At 43.4% G+C, this 19,131-nt stretch overlaps 1 protein-coding gene across 1 annotated transcript in view; it reads right to left on the bottom strand.

The window, feature by feature from the left end:
• The window catches only part of LOC109424591 (neuronal acetylcholine receptor subunit alpha-7-like), a 953,623-nt gene that overhangs the window by 129,657 nt on the left and 804,835 nt on the right, over nt 1-19,131 (bottom strand). The window lies entirely within an intron of this gene.

Raw genomic sequence — 19,131 nt, 5'->3', positions numbered from 1 at the left:
ATTTTAAGGCGGTGTAGAGGGTGCGTTAAGGTTTTAGGTCAACTTTTTGTCAATGACATTCCAATCGAGCATGGGATCTGTCAAACGCATTATTTGGCGGCAAACATTGTCATGATGTAGGGATCATCAAGCGTTTCTTTGTTTATAGTGTTTAAGTTTTTAGGGAGATTTGAAGGAGGTTTTCTGAAGACTCAGGATGCTTTCAAAAAGATTGCAGAGATTTCAGGGGATTTCGGGCAGTGTTCGGGGTTTTCTGAGGGCTCTTGTAAGCGCCTGGAAACCTTGGAACGTCTCTCAAGACTCATGAATTACCTCTGAAACCCATGGAAATCATGAGAATGCCCCGAAAACTATCTGGAACGTCCTCAAATCCCATGGAATGCCCCTGAAACACTTTGGAACTAGGTCTTCTAGGTCTTCTAGTGCTTCAGGGTCTTCCAGGTCTCCTAGGTCTCCTAAGTCTTCAAGGTGTTCTAGGTCTTTTAGGTCTTCTAGGTCTTCCAGGTCTTCTAAGTCTTCTAGCCTTAAGGAAGTCCAGGAGGAATGCATGAAGAAAATATAGGAGGAATTCCGAAAAGAATTCCAGTAGGAAATTCAGGTGGAATTCCAGGGGGAATAGCGTCCACTATAATCACATTTGAAGATGTTTTGTCATTACAAAAAGACCTGATACTGATCCTTCAACATTGAACATTTGCCTCTTTGTCGGCAAACGCAAATTTTTCCACCCTCTGATATGAATCGTTCTGCACATTACATCGTTTCCAGCAAAGCACACCCAAGTAACAATTTTGATTTTATCGTAGCTTTTAGCGATTTAAAAACCCTAACCATAAAACCATTGATCGACTTGAAAGTCTTCTCGAGCTCTTATAACGGTTTTATCACAGCATTTCTTGGTATATGTTGCGGCCACGAAATCTTTTGCTGGTTTTAAGCATTGCCTCACAGTTTTGTATATTTCTTTACAAAAAAATCTCTCCGACACCAGCTGCAAATGTAAGTTTTATTGAAATAGTATACAATAAGTGATTAAACTAATTCTTGACTACTTGCGAGTCTTTAACTAAAGATGTTTATAGCAGAAGGTATATGATAGTTTTGTGGAGTTCCAAAGGTGCAAAGTAAAAAAAACTACCACATAAAACTAATATAGAACTAGCTTTTTCACATGCTTGTATAAAACCAGGATAAAACATGAATAAACCTTTAAGGCATGCCGGTCAGATCCGTGCACAGAAAAGGCGATAAGGGAGGGGTTTTTCCTAGTTTTGGCGGAGGGACGTGTATGAAAAATCGGCAAAGGGAGAGGTTTAACCCCCAAAACCCCTTCCTTGTGCATGGGCTTGATGCTGGTTGTTACTTGGGATACGTAATGCGAGTGCGAGAGTGCTACCACACCGTCCGTTTACCTTAGGGTTGCAATAACGGCAATTGTTATTGCTATTACTTCCACCAACTTGGCAAGGAATTGTACTTGAACTGAAACACCCCACACAGCATTGGAACTAATTCACCTATCAATAGCTGGTCCTTTGATGCGCGCCACGTAACTCTCAAAGCCCCTTAGAACACCCCTGAAACCCCAAGAAACCCTCTTAAACTCAGTGGAACACACCTGAATCCCCCTTAAATCAATGTGACTGCTAGTGCGTAACTACAGAGATTTGGCCCCCGCCACGACATAGGAGCTGCAGTTACGCGCATACCTGAAAGCCATGAAACCCTTTGAAACCCCTTTTGAATGCCCCTGAAACCACCTGAAACTCCCTGAAACGCTTCTGGAATGTCCTCGAAATCCTCTTAAGCCCGTTTAACAACTTTGGAATTTCCCTAAAGCCCGTAAAACGCCCCAGAAGGTCCTGGAATGTTCCTGAAACCACCTGAATCTCCCTGGGATGCCCTTGATATTTCCTGGAACAATTCTGGAACGGCTTAGTAACCCCAGAGAAGCTCCCCTTAAAGTTTCTAGAAAATCTTTGGAATGAAAAAAGAAAACAATCTGGGGATGTATTTTTGAAGGTATCGCAGGACGAATTTCTGAAGGAATTTCTAGCGGAAACTGCTCGGGGTATTCTTGAAGGAATTCATAGCTGTAGGGCATTTTTAAGCGAATTGGTGGATGAATCGGTCATGGATTTTTTTTGGAGAAAGTTATAAATGAACCCAAGTAACATTTTATGTTTTGTTCGGCTCTACAAGAGATCTGCATGACCAATTTTATAAAACTTGCAATAAAACTGGTTTGTACATCAAAACTTCTTGAAAACCTCTTTAAGAGCATCTTCCGGCTAAGTGGACCACTCTCGGAGAGCTTTTGCAAACCACATTAAGAGTAGTAATAACACTGTTTTAAAACCTAGTTGAAAATTTTTCCATTCCCGAAAAGAGGTTATGATGATTGTTGTTGTTTTTTTTTTTTCAACAAAAATTATGACAGCTCAAGATGCAGAGAAGCTTCTTCGATGGCACGTAAAGTTCAGGAGGATACATTATTCGTAAGTAGAAAGCAATCATTTCAAAGTAATATTTTAGCAGTTATTGTGTTGGTATGCTTATGCGCATTCAATTTTACCGTGAATATTAAGGTTGCAGAAACATAAAATTAATGCGCTTCGAAAATGGTTAATATTATCATCTTGGAATTAAATAAATCAACTTGTTAATTTAGTAAAGCTATCTCGAATCACAAGAAAACTTAGCTGAAAGAGATTATTTATGTGGGTATGTTATGGAAATGGCGGCAAACTATCAATTAATTGCTAATTTTAGCAAAATTAACTATTTTCAATTCACGTCAGCTAATTTTTCAATATGGCGACGACCCTAATTAGCGAAAATAAAACGAAAGCAATTTTACTTTTATGATGACCGCAATAAACCTAGAAATGTCGTAGTTTCTGCTTTTTCACCAACAGATGTCGTTACTAATCGAACGGATCGCCATCTGTTGAGAGTTTTTTTTAGTTTTATTGTGGTAATAATAAATGCCAGAAGGTTTACATATCGGAGAGTTTTGTTTACTCTTGAAATCTGGCTTTATGGATATCTTCAAGTATACTATAAAAGATTTCATCAATGGTTTTCATAAAAGTAGCCAAAAAACTGTAAGTTTTAATTATGACTGTAATAAAACCGTAATAAAAATCAAACAAAACCAATCACCAATGGAATTGTTACTTGGGAATTCTTAGATGAATTCTTTGAGGATTGCCAGACAAATCGCTGAATTAAACCTCTACAAACCCTTGACGTAATAAAAAAAAAACCTGTGGGTATTACTGAATTTCTCAAATATATTCAGGTTCTCCTGGAAGAATTCTTGCAGCAATCCCTGTAGAAAATCCTGGAGGAATCCCTGTAGGAATTCTTGGAGGAATCCCTGGAAAAATTATTGGAGGAACCCCTGGAGGAATCCTTGAAGGAGTTTCCTGGAGCAATCCCTGGAAAAATTCATTGAAGAATTTCTGCAGAAATTACTGGAAGAATTCCTGGAGAATTCTTGAGAATTCTTGAAAAAATCAAGGTCAAATTTCAAGAAATTCTAAAAGAATTTCCGAAGCAACCTTAGGAGATTTCCTAAAGGCTTCCTTGTATAAAAACATAAGCTTTGGAGAACTCTGTGAGAGATTCTTGGACTAATTTCTAAAGTATTCCCTGGAAAACTTCCTATCGAGAAGAATTTTTGTGGAAATGTTGGGATTTTTTCAAAGTAATCCATGAAAGGTTTTCTTTAAAAAACATAGTTGTTTCCTAAAAGAATCTTTCGAAAAAATAGAAGAATTTCTGAAGGTATCTTTTAAGAAATTTATGTAGGCAATCGTGGAAAAAAAATTTGAAGAAAACCAACAAGATTTTCTTGAAGAGTTCCCTACGAAATTCCAGTGGGAATTTCTAGAGGAATTCTTGGAATAATTCGAATGCATGAAGTTGCTGCTGAAAATAACTGGTTTCCCGAAGTCCGTGGATAACGTACTAATGATTAAGAGCATCTTGCCTCCCTACTCCTTCCATCTTGAATTCGCCCTACACACCGTTCAGCTCCCACTCCCCATCTTATCTGTAAGCCGTACCCGAACTTTATCTTTAGTACCTTAAATGTTCTGAATACAATTTAATTAAGTTTAGTATTTGTTACTCTTATGAAGGTATGTCAATAATTTTTACCCAACTGGATTCTACTATAGTTGAGGTTCCAATGTACAATGTTTGTTGCGCAAATGCATGAAAATTACATATCTACGAATATCATTGTCGACATTTTAATTAATAAATTAAAAAAAAAAACAATAAAGTAGAATGAAACGAGCTCACCAATTTGGTTGCGCTAACCGTAAGAGTACTAGTTTCTGTCGTCACCTGCTGTGTATAACAAAGTATGTACACCTGCCAAAGAAACCTGACGTCCGTTTGACTCCTCCGCAAAAAAAACCATGCATACGCAAGAAATTATTTTCCAAATGAATAATTTGTCAAGAAATAACCTAAAATGCCATAAATTGTGTAGCTGTAGGAATTTCAAAAATTTAAGGAAACACCCTGACTGCGCCAATTAATCATCCCAAAAATAGCATTTCGCCGCATTGCACAGGGGGGATGTTGCTATGAGAAATATCTTGATATTGTGCTTCGAGGCACGTGTTTTGTATTTCACACCTTCCCCTCGGCTTGGGTAACGAGTGGCAGATTGCTGGCCGACGCCGCCGTCCTTTCTTAGAAGATGTATCATCGAAGCGGAGAATGCTGCAGCCGCAACCGTGTTGATTCATTAGCAACCCACGTGTCTTGGAAGATGATGTGGGGTCCCCACGGTTATTGCTCTAGTGGAAGCCGGTAACAAAGTGTTTGCTGTCTAAAATACGCCATGATTTTCTTCCAGTTTTCAGAATTATGTTCTCTTTTATCGTAGAAAATCACAGCAAACGTGCTGCACCGTCGTGCGAATCCTTTCGGTAAATTATGAAGCGGGGAAATGAGTCAACCGGTAAAATTTGCGCTCTTCTTGTCTGGGTTAGGTTCGCTTGTGTGCTTTTTAGAGGCTTAGAAGGTAGTATTCGCCCCATCAAATGGAAGATCATTATCCGGCAATTAAGCTGTCACGACTGGAATTTTGATAGGTATGTGATGATTTTCTCGAAGGCTGTGTGATTCACATAAAGGAGATACATTTGCGGACTGAACCTAAGTGAAACAAGGTTTTCAATAGATTTTTTTCTGTCAGAGCTTTCCCAATTAACAATCACCAGCCGCAATCAAGCATGCATGCTGTATTGTTGCTTTATAATAGTAATTATAGCTGAACTAAAATTATAATGTACACATTACTGTACAAATGCTATTTCAATTGAAAAAGTAGCCAATGTTCAACTTTTCGTATTGGTATTAGCAATGATAATTAAAAACACTTTTCAAGCATTCAATAAGATTTTTATTCGATTCGCAGTAATTCCTCTACAACTTAGTTTAACAAGACTTTTTTCTGCTTCTTGTTAAGTTCATGTAAAAATTAGCACATGCATCTGCATAATGTGTTTTCACAAGTCATACTTGGTCACACATGGTTTTTACTCAACTTAATCAACAGATGAACTATTCAGTTGTTCAGACGTTAACCATAATGCTGTGCTAATTCACCACTGCTGAATAGGAGTCGAAGTCTGATCATTATTAAACCACGGGAAGTTTATGTTTTGATTTGAGCGCTGCAATTCATCATCTCTAGGGTGGCGCAGATAGGAAGGCATGCGGCTGGCAATCGACGGGTCTCGAGCTCGAATCTGGATTTAGGTAAATTTTTGTGTAGTTATTTCACAATATTTGTTCACAGCATTGAGTTCCAATCATTAACTCTCGTGGAAGTTGAAAATTTTTAATTTTTAATCATTTTTGCTAAAGCTGAATAACAACTTTACAATGTAGTTGTAAAACGATTTAACAACAAACAGTTCGGTTGGTACACCACACTATGCTTTATAGTGAATGGTGAAAATTGAATTAGAACCCAAATGAATTGTACCACTCTAATGTAGTAGTAGATTAGCCTGAAATAGTTCTCCTACTCTATCATGTGCGAATTTTTAACCCTTCCTTATCTTCGTACCGAACGATCGCACAGCCGACGAACGTAGGTAGAAATTAGAATTGCATTTGATCGATCATGAGCATCTCATATAAGCCTATACAAGAGCCAGACCAAATTAGTTCTTTTTACGACATAAAAATGGTCCTTCGAACCGGATGGTTTGGTGTCGGTCGAAGTGTCGAAGTGTAGTCGGTTCGCGGTAGTGCGAAATACGTATCGGGTCGTGATAACGTTTTGCGCCGGTCAAAGTGAGCCACCGTCTTGGCCACCGTGCGGTATCTAGTGATCGTACTATCAGTACGGAATCAGTTCTGGTCGCGCGGCGACAGAAAAGCGGAGAAGATTACCCGGTGGTGGACTGTTCCTCGAACTGTTTGTGACCTGTGAGTGGGGCAAAAGCAATAAATTAAATTGCTGCCCATCAGTGTGATCGAACACGGACCGAAAGAACTATAGTGCAACGGACTGTGTAGTGCATGTGTGGATGAAACTCCTGAAATTGAACTCGAACAAGAAAGAAAAAAAGTGATCTGTCCGCATAGGTCGGCAAAAGGAAGAAAACCGAAGTGCTGGTATCCCGAGTGTCCCAGAATTCTGCACCAAGTGAAAGTGTGACCCGCGTGGCTTGAGCATTCCGACCGCGTGGAGTTGGCTTGGCTTGGGTTCATCCAACAAAGGGGTCAATTGACAAAGGACCCACCGACAAAGGGGATACTGCGCACCGGCCCCCCGGCACTGTTGCCTACTGTAAGTAGAGTGCATGTTCTGTACTAACCCTTTCATCGGATGGACTTTTGCGTTCTGTTTGTTCGTTGACAAAGAATTTGAGCTTTGGTTTGAGGATTTGCGCATTTCTAACACGAGGTGGTAGCAAGCAAATCTCTCGTGATATTAGCTGTTGGTTGTAAAGTCACAATTAGAAGGCTGCGATATGGCACCTGCTTCCAAATCACTTCGCAGGCAGGAGCAGTTCTGCTTAGATTCTATGCAGAATATGTTGAAATTTGTGCAGTTGTATAACGAGGAAAGGGACAAGTACCTAATTGAGGGTTGGCGGAATCGCTTAAATGAAACTTTCGGTCAATTCCAGACCATTCGTTTGAAACTGGAGTTGATAGAAGAAGAGGAAGACGAAGAACACCATGACGATGAAAATCGGCGGTTGCGTGATGAGTTCGAAAAGAACTACGTGAAAGTGATTGGGTTTTTGGCAGAAGCTGAGCGTAGAGCACATCCTCCACCCCCACCGGTCATGCAAGCCGTCGCTTCTGGATCGGCGAACATGAATCCTAACCCTTTCCAATCGAGAATCAAACTGCCTGAGGTCAAACTTCCTTCGTTTGATGGTACCATTACCGATTGGTTACCATTCCGAGACTCATTCAAGAGTCTTATCGATTCGAACCCGAATTTGTCCGAAGTGGACAAACTGTCCTACCTTGTAGGCTCCCTAACGAAGGAAGCGAAGCGAATAGTTGAAGCAATCGAAATAACCGCTGCGAATTATTCGGTTGCTTGGGACTTGCTCCAAAAACGTTTCGACAATAAGAAGCTCGTTGTTAAAACGTATCTTGATGCGCTCTTTTCAATTGAACCAGTCAAACGAGAATGCTATGATTCCCTCGTGCGACTGATCGATGACTTTGAACGGAACTTAAAGATGGTTCAGAAGATGGAGGTAGACACTGAGGGCTGGAGTGTTCTATTAGCGCACATGGTCTGTACTCGGTTAGACTCGTCCACCCTGCGTCAATGGGAGAACCACCATAAGTCAACGGATGTTCCCGCATACAAAAATCTTCTCCAATTCCTCAGGAATCACGCTATGGTTCTCCAATCAATCGCACCGATCAAACCTCGTTCCTCCGATCCTCCTCCAGCGGCTCCTCGCATGCAGAAACCAAAGATCAGTCAAGTACATTCCGTCGTTAGCTCTCCGTCCAAACCGTGCCCGTTCTGCAAGCAGGCTGCACACTCGGTCTTCAAGTGCGACGTTTTTCGCAACTCATCGGTAGCAGACAGGTACGAGCTAGTGAAGAAGAAGGCACTTTGCATCAATTGCCTTTCACCTGATCATCAAATCAAGAATTGTTCCTCCAGTGCGTGTCGTGTTTGTGGGCAGAAGCACCACACAATGCTACACCAACAAGCAAGCAATCGCTATCCAAACCAATCACAAGCTCCGAAACAAACCCAAAGTCCACCCAATCCCGAACAAACGCAAACCCAACCTCAGAACGCTAGAAATCCACCAACTGTTTCGAATCAGCCTCCTCCGCCAGCCACCCCGGTCGCTTCAGTTCCCGCTGCTCCTCCGTCGCTCAGTCATTGCTCCACTTCCTTGGTTGCCAACGTCCGCAAGATTCCGTCAACGGTCCTGCTGCAGACAGCTTTAGTGAAGGTCGTCGATTCTAGCGGATACCTACTGTGGGCCAGAGCTCTACTAGATCCTGCCTCGCAGCTGAATGTCATCTCCGAACGATTGGTCCAGCGGTTGCAAGCACGGAAGATCAAGGATCATCATGTCATTGGTGGAATTGGAGGCTCCACGACTGTAGCAAACCATTCTGTTCTGCTTAGCGTTCTGTCCCACTGCACTGACTTCAGTGCAGATTTGAAGTTCTACATTCCCGGTGAGATAACACGCGATCTTCCGTCGAACTCCGTGGATGTCTCCAACTGGGAATGGCCATCCGATATCGTACTTGCTGATCCGAAGTTCCATGAGCCAGCCTCCAAATCGTGCAGTTGCTGCACATGTCTGCAGCACACTTTCCCTGGAAGATTCGCTAGCAAGGTTCTGGGAAATTGAGTCATGCCAGTCATCAAGCACGATGTCCATCGAGGAATCGACCTGTGAAGCTTACTTCTCGGCAACTACCACCAGAGACGGGGATGGTAGATTTGTTGTGGCATTGCCAAAGAAGCCGGAAGTCTTGAATCGTCTAGGACAGTCCTACGAGATAGCCAAACGTCGGCTCCTTTCGCTGAGCCGCCGTCTCGAAGCAAATCCCGCGCTACAGGCCTCATACTCGGCATTCATCGACGAATATCTTCAGCTGGGACATATGGAGGAAGTGTTTCCGGATACGCCGAGTACGTCTGTCTCTTATTTTCTTCCACATCACTGCGTTGTCCGCCCGGATAGCCTAACGACCAAACTTCGCGTCGTTTTCGATGCGTCGTGCGCCACCGACACAGGAGTCTCCTTGAACGACGCCTTGATGGTCGGTCCGGTGGTGCAGGAAGACCTCGTCTGCATTACCATGCGTTTTCGATTGCCAAGGTTTGCCATTACTTCCGACATCGAGAAGATGTACCGCCAGATCCTGGTCATACCAAGCGATCGCCCTCTCCAACGAATTCTGTGGCAAGACAAACCCGGAGAACCGATCCGGGTCTTCCAGCTCAAGACGGTGACGTATGGAACATCCTCGGCGCCATACCTCGCCACGAAATGTCTTCAGGAATTATCCAGACACGGTCAGTCGTCGCATCCAGCCGCGGCGGCAGTTCTCGCCAACGACTTCTATATGGATGATATGATTAGCGGAGTCAACAATGCTGACGAAGGGAAGGTCCTGTGCAACCAGCTTCTGGAGTTGCTGCAATCAGCCGGCCTCAGCCTTCGTAAATGGTCGTCGAATTCCTCCGAAATTCTGGAGAACATTCCTGTCGAGCTCCGTGATGGACGTGTCGTACTCGATCTTGATTGTACCCCGTCCGTCAAAACCCTAGGCCTCAAGTGGACGCCAGCTACCGACAACCTCGGTTTCCATGTTCCGAAGTGGAATGAAAAGAGTGTTATCACAAAACGTATTGCGCTCTCCGATTCTGCTCGACTCTACGATCCTCTAGGACTCGTAGGTCCAGTCATCGTACTTGCTAAGAGCTTCATGCAGGAGCTCTGGGAGAACAAGAAGGCCTGGGACGAACCGCTGGAAGAAGATCTCCAACAACGTTGGCTGCAGTTCAGGAGCAAGCTTGCTGCAGTCGAATCCATCGCCGTTCCACGATGGGTCATTCCAATTTCCAACCCCGTCATTCTCGAAGCACACGGCTTTAGCGATGCCTCAGAACGTGCGTACGGAGCCTGCGTATATCTCCGAGCAGTTTCCGTCAATGGAGAGATCTCTGTACACCTCCTCACCTCGAAATCGAAGGTCGCTCCGTTGGGAAATAGTAAGAAGCAAAAGAAGATCAGCCTTCCCCGCCTCGAACTCTCCGGTGCGCTGTTGCTCAGCCACCTTTTCCAGAAGGTCCAGCAAAGCTGAGATGGATTTCAAATGCTTCTACTGGGTCGATTCAACAATCGTGCTGCACTGGCTGGCCGGAACTCCGTCCCGGTGGAAAACGTTTGTAGCCAACAGAGTCTCCGAGATCCAACATCTAACCAGAGCTGGAGTTTGGGGGCACGTGGCTGGGATGGAAAACCCCGCCGACATAATCTCCCGAGGAATGCTGCCCGCGCAACTCAAGGAAACCGACCTCTGGTGGCACGGTCCCGCCTGGCTCCAACAGATGCCCAGGTTTTGGCCGTCACACATTCGTACGTCCGACGATGATTTCGTCGCTGGAGATCTAGAAGAATGATCGATCGCTCTTCCAGTGCACAGTCAGCCTTGCAATCCAATTTTCTCTCTACGGTCGTCGTTCCCGGCACTAGTTCGCCTGGTGGCACTCCTTCGAAGGTTCATCCACAACAGCACGCCTGCCAACCGGCAGCGTCGAATCACCGGATTCATCCAAGCGCCAGAACTCCTTGAAGCAACCAACACTCTCGTTCGTCTGGCACAAGCCGAGTCGTTCCACGAAGATCTCCGAGCCCTCAGCGCTGGCGGTCAAGTCAAGCCAACCTCGAAATTGAAAAACCTTTGTCCTGTCGTCACCAATGGTGTCCTGCGCATCGGTGGCCGGCTTCGAAACGCGCCTGTGTCCGAAGATCGCAAGCACCCGATAATTCTCGCCACTCATCATCCGCTAACAGAGCTGATCATGGTTTCCTACCATCAGCGGTTGTTGCACGCCGGACCCCAGCTGCTGATCGCAAGTGTGCGGGAAAGGTTCTGGCCCCTACGAGTACGCAACCTGGCGCGGAAAGTTGTACACAGCTGCTTGAAGTGCTATCGTTGTAAACCAACTGTATCCGAGCAGATTATGGGAGACCTTCCGGCCGAGCGCGTGACTCCAGCGTTCCCGTTCTTGACCACCGGTGTCGATTTGTGTGGTCCTCTCTTCTATCGCTATCCGCTGAGGAAGTCAGCTCCGGTCAAATGCTACGTTGCAATTTTTGTGTGCCTGGCGACGAAAGCGATCCACGTCGAACTTGTCGCAGACCTGTCTACTGCTGCATTTATCGCTGCCTTGAAGCGCTTTGTAGCTCGCCGAGGCAGGCCAGCCGTTATTGAATGCGACAACGCCAAGAATTTTCTTGGTACCTCACGAACACTTGCGGATCTTAAAGAACAATTCTGCTCACAACAACACAAGCACGCTGTCACCACTCACTGTGGTGAAGAAGGGATATTTTTCAAATTCATCCCTCCACGTTCTCCCAATTTTGGCGGCCTCTGGGAGGCCGCGGTTAAGTCCTTCAAAAAGCACTTCAAGGCCACAATCGGAACGACAGTGCTCCAGAAGGACGATCTTGAAACGGTTTTGGCCCAAATCGAAAGCTGCCTTAACTCCCGTCCGCTTACCCAGCTGACGTCCGAACCGGAGGACCTAGACATTCTCACTCCGGGCCACTTTCTGATCCACCGTCCGTTGGTTTCCATTCCGGAACCGTCGTACGAAGAAGTTCCCTCGAATCGTTTGGATCGGTACCAGCAAACACAAGAATTCGTTCGTCGCATCTGGAAGCGTTGGAGTACCGAGTACCTCTCTGGCCTCCATCCCCGCACGAAATGGACTCGTTTGCGGGACAACATTAGCATCGGCACTATGGTACTGCTGAAGGATGAAAATCTCCCGCCACTTAGGTGGCTCTACGGCCGCGTGACCCAGATCTTCCGCGGCGACGATGGGAACGTTCGGGTGGTTTCCGTCCGAACCAAGGATGGCGAATATCGGCGCGCAATCTCCAAGATTTGCGTGCTTCCGGTACAACCACCAGCAACCGCTGGTGACAACGAACTTCTTTCCGAGATGTAATAGCATGTCCGCTCTTGTTTTGTCCAACCACTAACCTTTAGTACAAAACTAATGCTTCCCTTTCGTTCCCGAACAACTACGACATCGACGATATGCGAGACTGGCCCCTGGCGCCCTGGTGATCTGACGACAACTGGCCTCCAACACTGGCCTCGAACCTCGCCAAACCGACAACCGTGTGAACACTCCTTTCGAACGCTTCAAGCAAACGGATTTTCTTCAGGCTCCACATACTTAGTTCCGAAGGTGAGTTGTTCCGGTTTTACACCGTCAATCTATTGTATACTACATCACTCCTGTTCCCGAGGTACGCCAAAACGCCAATCGTCACGCCCGAGGTCGGTATCATCGTCAAACCGCCAAGAGCCTGCGCCAGTGTGATGCCATTCCGTGTCCAGCCAACCGAAGCTAGTAGTCGGCAATTCGCCGACCGAGAAGAATTGGCATTCCGCCAAGTGTGAAGGATCGGCCACCCGCTGATCATGTAGAGCCTGCAGTCTACCAAGCCCGAAGAGGTCGATGTCCCCCCATGTCAACAACCCGAAGCTGTCAGCAACCCGAAGAGGTCAACCACCCCGGCGATGCACCCAGGATGCATGCGTCGGAGCCGAACAGTGATCAACAAACCGAAGAAGCACGTGTTACGAAGTTGTGTTTATATTGTATAGGTAATACCGGCCCACCAAGTAGTCTGTAGAATAGGGTTCGTTTGAAAAGTAAACTTTTCAACGGTGGCCGGCTATGGTGAAAATTGAATTAGAACCCAAATGAATTGTACCACTCTAATGTAGTAGTAGATTAGCCTGAAATAGTTCTCCTACTCTATCATGTGCGAATTTTTAACCCTTCCTTATCTTCGTACCGAACGATCGCACAGCCGACGAACGTAGGTAGAAATTAGAATTGCATTTGATCGATCATGAGCATCTCATATAAGCCTATACAAGAGCCAGACCAAATTAGTTCTTTTTACGACAGTGAACAAAACCCGAACAAAGGTTGTTCCTGAAAATCATCCAAATGTTATTCAGCATCATGCTGAATCAATTCATCGTAAAGGTGCTTGTAAAATGAGTTATTGTTAGTTGGGTTACCCTTTACTTCATAATATTTTCTTAGGTACAGAACAATGTTAACCGTATATAAATGGATTGTGCATTCTTCAAAATGTTGACATCATTCAGAAAGCCATCAGAGCAAATTAATCATTTTAAATTTATCAAACGCGTTTCTTGCAATATGGTGAGCTCGTTTCGTACTAATCTATTGGAAGTCAACATCTTTAGCAAGGCATTCTGGTTTCTCATATTTTTTAATTTAATTGGACTACTTGGCATATTTATTGGCAATTTTGCTATAAGAGAAACACACTGCATTTCATCCTTCATTTGTTATGTTCTTTTCTTTGATACGCAAACAGATTGATGTCAACCTGAACACCACACAATTTTATTAGCATTTTGTCTTTCCGAAACCAACACATAACAGATTTAATATCTGTTGCTCCGAATACCCAGATGGAGAGCTATCTAAAGCCATAGCTTTGTTTCGAATGCAATTATCCCCATCACCCAGACAGGAACCCTCGACAGACGAGGATATTTAACTCCGGAATACGATAGCCTCCAGGCATTCACACATTGTGACCTAAATGGAACGAAGAACAACAGCGAAATGGAAACAAACTTGGTTTGTCGAAGGAATCATTGGAATAGTGTCGCCTCTGGGCTAGGGAATCATTAATGCAACACTTTTCACACAGACGACCCACTACTGGAATGTATGTTTGTTTGGCGAGGGGAAAAGTGCAAGAGAACTAAAGTTTGCTGAAAATTGAAATGAAATTTCTATAACCTATGTGGAAAAAGGTGTCCGGCCATTTAGCCGAATGCCGTTTGGCCGAATGCCATCTGGCCGAATGCTATCTGGCCAAAAGGGTCGTTTGGCCGAATCGTGATCAAAAGAATTTAGAAGAAGTTTTTGACATTCTAACTGCCAACATGATTATCAGAAATATTTCTTACTTTCAATCATAGGCTACTCTTTCTATTTTTGACATTCCGAAATTAGTTGGCTTTGAAACTGCCTATATTTTATCAAAGATTTTTCCTTCTTTGACGCATAGGCTGTTCTTTCAAGTTATACTGAGGCTGGGAACAGTGGTATGGTCACTTAAGTTCATCATTCGTTTTCGGCCAAACGGCATTCGGCCAAATGACCCGGAATCGTGGAAAAAGTTCAAAACTGTGGTAAAACTCCTAGGATACTTCTGCGGTAGTTAATCAGACGCTTTCGATGCAGTTCGAAAAGGACTTCTGGAGAAGCCTGATAGACACTTCTGGGGCATTTCAAGTGACACTCGTGAGACAGTTAACAAAAAGTTACGAACAATGCATTGGGGTCATTATGACCCAGAAATTTAGTCTCTTATAGAACGATGATTTTTTTTACCAATTCAAATGACCAATGTCTTATTTGATAGACAATTTCGTCAAGAATGTGTTGATATATTGAAACAGTGGTTCCAGGAACATTGGCCACCGGGAATCTGCAACACAGGGCACCATGTCGGACATGTGGGATCGCACTACATTTTGCCAGTAGTTGTGGAATATCTTGCGTTCCGGCATAGTTGCTCAGAAGACTAAGAGCTTTCACATAGAAAATGCTTTAGTTCAAGTATCTCTCACTGCGTGGCGCTAGTGTTCTTGTGAGCTTCCATTTCAATCTGAACGTCGTATATCTCGCGAGCCGGACCACTTAGAAGGATAAGTTTTTGGCAAAGTTGCTCATAAGACTGAAAACTTTCACATTGAAATCAATGTAGTTCGTGATTCTCTCACTACGTGGATTTTTTTGGTCTGAACTTAGTATATTTCGCGCTCGGAAATGCTTTGAAGAATACTGTCTTCGGCAAAACTGCTCAGAAAAATAATAGGCTTCAATAGATTCAATTTAGTTCGAGAATCAATTACTAAGTAATACTATTGTTCGTGGAGTTTACAAGCCGTTGTATTTACGTTGTAAATCTCGCATTGTGGACCACTCAGAAGAATCCTCACTTTGACAAAGTTGTTCGGAAGAATAATAGTTTTCTTGTAGAAAGCAATTTAGTTCAACATTTATTCACTTTTTGGCCCTAGTGCTGTAATGAGGTCTGATTCAGGGCGTCGCATATCTCACGATCTGGATCGCTAAGAATGACAACCATGATGACAACTGTTGTTGCTAAGAAGGATGTCCAGTTTGATCAAAGCGTAATATATCTCGCGTTCTGAACCACTTCGAAAGACACTCTTTGACAAACTTGTCCAGAAGACTAAGAGCTTTCATCTGAAAAAAAAAAACAATTCAGTTTGAAATTTGCCCACTATGTGGCATTAGTGATCTTAGCAGTTTCCAGTTTAGTATAAGCGTCATTTATCCCTCATTTTGGACTACTTGAAAGAATACCGCTTCATCAAAGTTGCTGAGACGACTTTTTTTTTCAAGAAAACAATTAAGTTCAAGATTCACTCGCTATATTGGTTTAGTGCTGTAATGAGCTTCGAAATTGGTCTAAGCGACCTATATCTCACGTTCTGGACCATTTCAAAGAATACAGGTTTCAGAAGATTTGCTCAAAAGAATAAAAGCTGTTGAATATAGGAGATTTTCAAGAAATCTCTTAGGAAACTCATATTGAAATTTCCCAAACAAATAATAGGAAGCTTTCCAGCAGTTCTATTGCAATTTTCCAACAATCACAGCGTAACAAAATTTAACTATTGGTTTGTCTCAAGATCAAATTTATATGTCTCTGATGGATTTTGGTCCGCTGAATCCGAATCCGGGCTCAGATTTGCTCCAGCACGTCACAATTTTGAGCTATACCTCAACTTATAGGGCTAAATATGCGATTTTGGGCTTTTTGGATGGCAAGCCATTAAGCATGGAAATATTTTTTTGAACAGCCATAGGGTAAATTGGTCAATGAACATCTGTATTAAAGATTTATGCAAAATATTTCGTTCTACAAAATCGGATTTGATAGTTTTAAGTGATTTATGTCAGGTAGGATATTTCCCATACAAGTCACTCTTCAAAAGTTGCATGCAAGTTTACACACTAACATAAAATGCATAAATCTTTCAAATTTGATTTGGTTAAACGAAATATTTTGCATGAGTCGTTAATTTAGATGTTAATTGACCAATTTACGCTTTGATTGCTTCAAAAAAATATTTCCATGCTTAATGGCTTGCCATAAAAAAAGCCCAAAATCGCATATTTTGCCCTTTTAAATTGAGGTATAGCTCAAAATTGTGACGTGGTGGAGCAAATCTGAGCCCGGATTCGGATTCAGCGGCCCAAAATCTGTCAGAAACACATAAGTTTATCAGGTATCAGGTATTAGAAGGCCGGCTCCAGAGGCACGTTATCCTCCATTTAGGACATTTGTGCCATCGCCAAAATAATAGCCTATTTCATCATCTACCTGAGGGAAAAGGAAGGAAAGAAGGATAAGGATGGGGATAAGGACGGGGATAAGGACGGGGATAAGGACAGGTAGGGAAATAGGAAAAATACCCTGGATGAGGGTACTAACGCATAAGCGTACCACAAAAAGTTAAAACAGCGCCCTCCTTTTCACTGTAATAACGCATAAAGCGAAAGAGAGCCTATCGCTCTTTACCACAGCAGGTTAAGAACAACAGAATATCCTGAAGATTCAGGTTTCTGAAATCAGTTTCACTTAATAAGTGTTTACCGAATACTCGGAAACGTAGTTGCGCAAAAACTGGACAGTTACATATCAAATGATACGAAGTTTCATAATCGGATTCACAGCTATCACATGCAAATGAAGCAGCTCACTGAATATTCGCCATGTGATAGCTGAGTCGGCAGTGGCCAGCCAATGCTTTGACCAGCATGCTGCAATTCTGCTTAGACAGATTAGTTAGATACTTCGCCACCCTTGGAGATGGCTCACTACAATACAATTTGGTTTGACGACATGACTCCAAACTATTCCAGTATTGTCTATGTTGAGTGGCAGCCCAGGTGTGAATCTGAAGCTTTACCCAACACTTCGATATCGGAATTTCGTGGAAAATGTCCTATATGGAAAATAACAAGCAATTGTAACATCACTTGGAGCAAGGACAACTTTGTCCCAATTCACCAAAAGTGGAAACAACGACGTGTGTGTTGAACTGCGGTTCACAGGAGTTTCCTCTAGTAAACCGAGTACCCATAGACGGTAAGTGCAAGAAAGTGCTTCTTGTTTGAGATGAATGTGTAGTGGAGCAATGTCAAAGAGAGCTTCGAGCGCTGCCGTGGGGGTTGAAGAGAACGCTCCAGACATCGCCATTAGGCACATCCTTTGGAGATGACCTAACTTTGATTGGACCGTTCTCATTTCACCCTTTTTCCACCACACAAGACATCGAGAGGCCGATATTGGCCGAACCACAGTTGTGTAAATCCATTTGATATACTTGGGTTTTAGACCCCAAGTTGTACTAAATGTTCGCCGGCATTGCCCGAAGGCCATACAAGCTTTCTTGATTCTGAACTCAATGTGAGGTGTCCAGAAAAGCTTGGAATCAAGAATAACTCCAACGTACTTTACCTGTTCAGTCACATTGATTTCAGAATCAAAGAGACGCAAAGGTCGAGCGCCATCACGGTTTCGCCTTTCCGTAAAAAGAACAATAGATGTTTTACTCGGATTCACCGAAAGGCCATATTGGCGACACCAACCCTCAACTACCTGAAGGGCGTTTTGGATCAGGTCGAAAAGGGTGCTGATGCACATACCACAAGGGTGCTTCGAAATTCCACAAAAGCGGTGATAAGACTCCCCCTTGGGGGCATCCACAAACACTTAATTTCCTAATCCCTGCTAAACGCAATGTCGAGAAGAGATATCGGTTTTTGAGCATTTGGTGAATCTAATTGGAAATCATTGGAGATATACCATGACTCCGTGCAGCTTCCAATATGGCATCGAAAGGCACATTGTCAAAGGCACCCTCGATATCTAAGAAAACACCCAAACAAGATTGCTTTTGAGCGAATGCTTTCTCGATATCGTAAACAACCTTGTGTAAAAAAGTTACAGTGGACTTACCAGATTGGTAGGCATGTTGGTTCACATGAAGAGGCACGTTGGCCAAATGAACATCACGGGTGTGATGATCCACAATGCGTTCTAAGCATTTAAGAAGAAAAGAGGTCAAACTAATAGGTCTGAAACTCTTTGCTTCTTCATACGACGCACGACTCAGTTTCGGAATGAACTTCACAGTAATATCCCGCCAAGATTTGGGTATATACCCTGTATCAAAACTGCAAACAAGTATTTTTTCAAAACATGTTTGAAATAATCATATCCCTTCTGAAGCAAAATAGGATAAATCTCATCTGCTCCAGGAGATTTGAAAGGAGCAAAGCTATTAAGTACTCAATCGATTCTAAAGTTACAACCCAAGCAACACACATGTCATATAAGAGTAACGACAGCGCAAGTTTTGGTTGTATAGAAGGTAATTTGACGTTATTCTAGCATTGAGTTAAAATAACGTCAAATTAACTTCTTTACAACCAAAACTTGCGCTGTCGTTACTCTTATATGACATGTTTGTTGCTTGGAAATACTCCGAGCCGAGGCCAGAGAATCATACCTACAAGAAAAGACATCAGGTTCATCCGAAGACGTAATATCCACACACCCAGGGAAGTGTGTGCTGAATAAGTATTCCAGAACTTCCTCAGCAGAGGAAGTCAGATCGCCATTTGGCAAACGTAGTCCGTTCACTCGGAAATCCTTAGATTTAGCAAGGATTTTGTTCAACCGACTGACTTCACTCAAACTGGAAACATTTGAACAAAGGTTTTTTCCAGCTGGA

Source organism: Aedes albopictus, chromosome 1 (genome assembly GCF_035046485.1).
Source record: "Aedes albopictus strain Foshan chromosome 1, AalbF5, whole genome shotgun sequence".
Taxonomy (NCBI): domain Eukaryota; kingdom Metazoa; phylum Arthropoda; class Insecta; order Diptera; family Culicidae; genus Aedes; species Aedes albopictus.
This window is presented reverse-complemented; position numbering and strand designations above follow the sequence as displayed.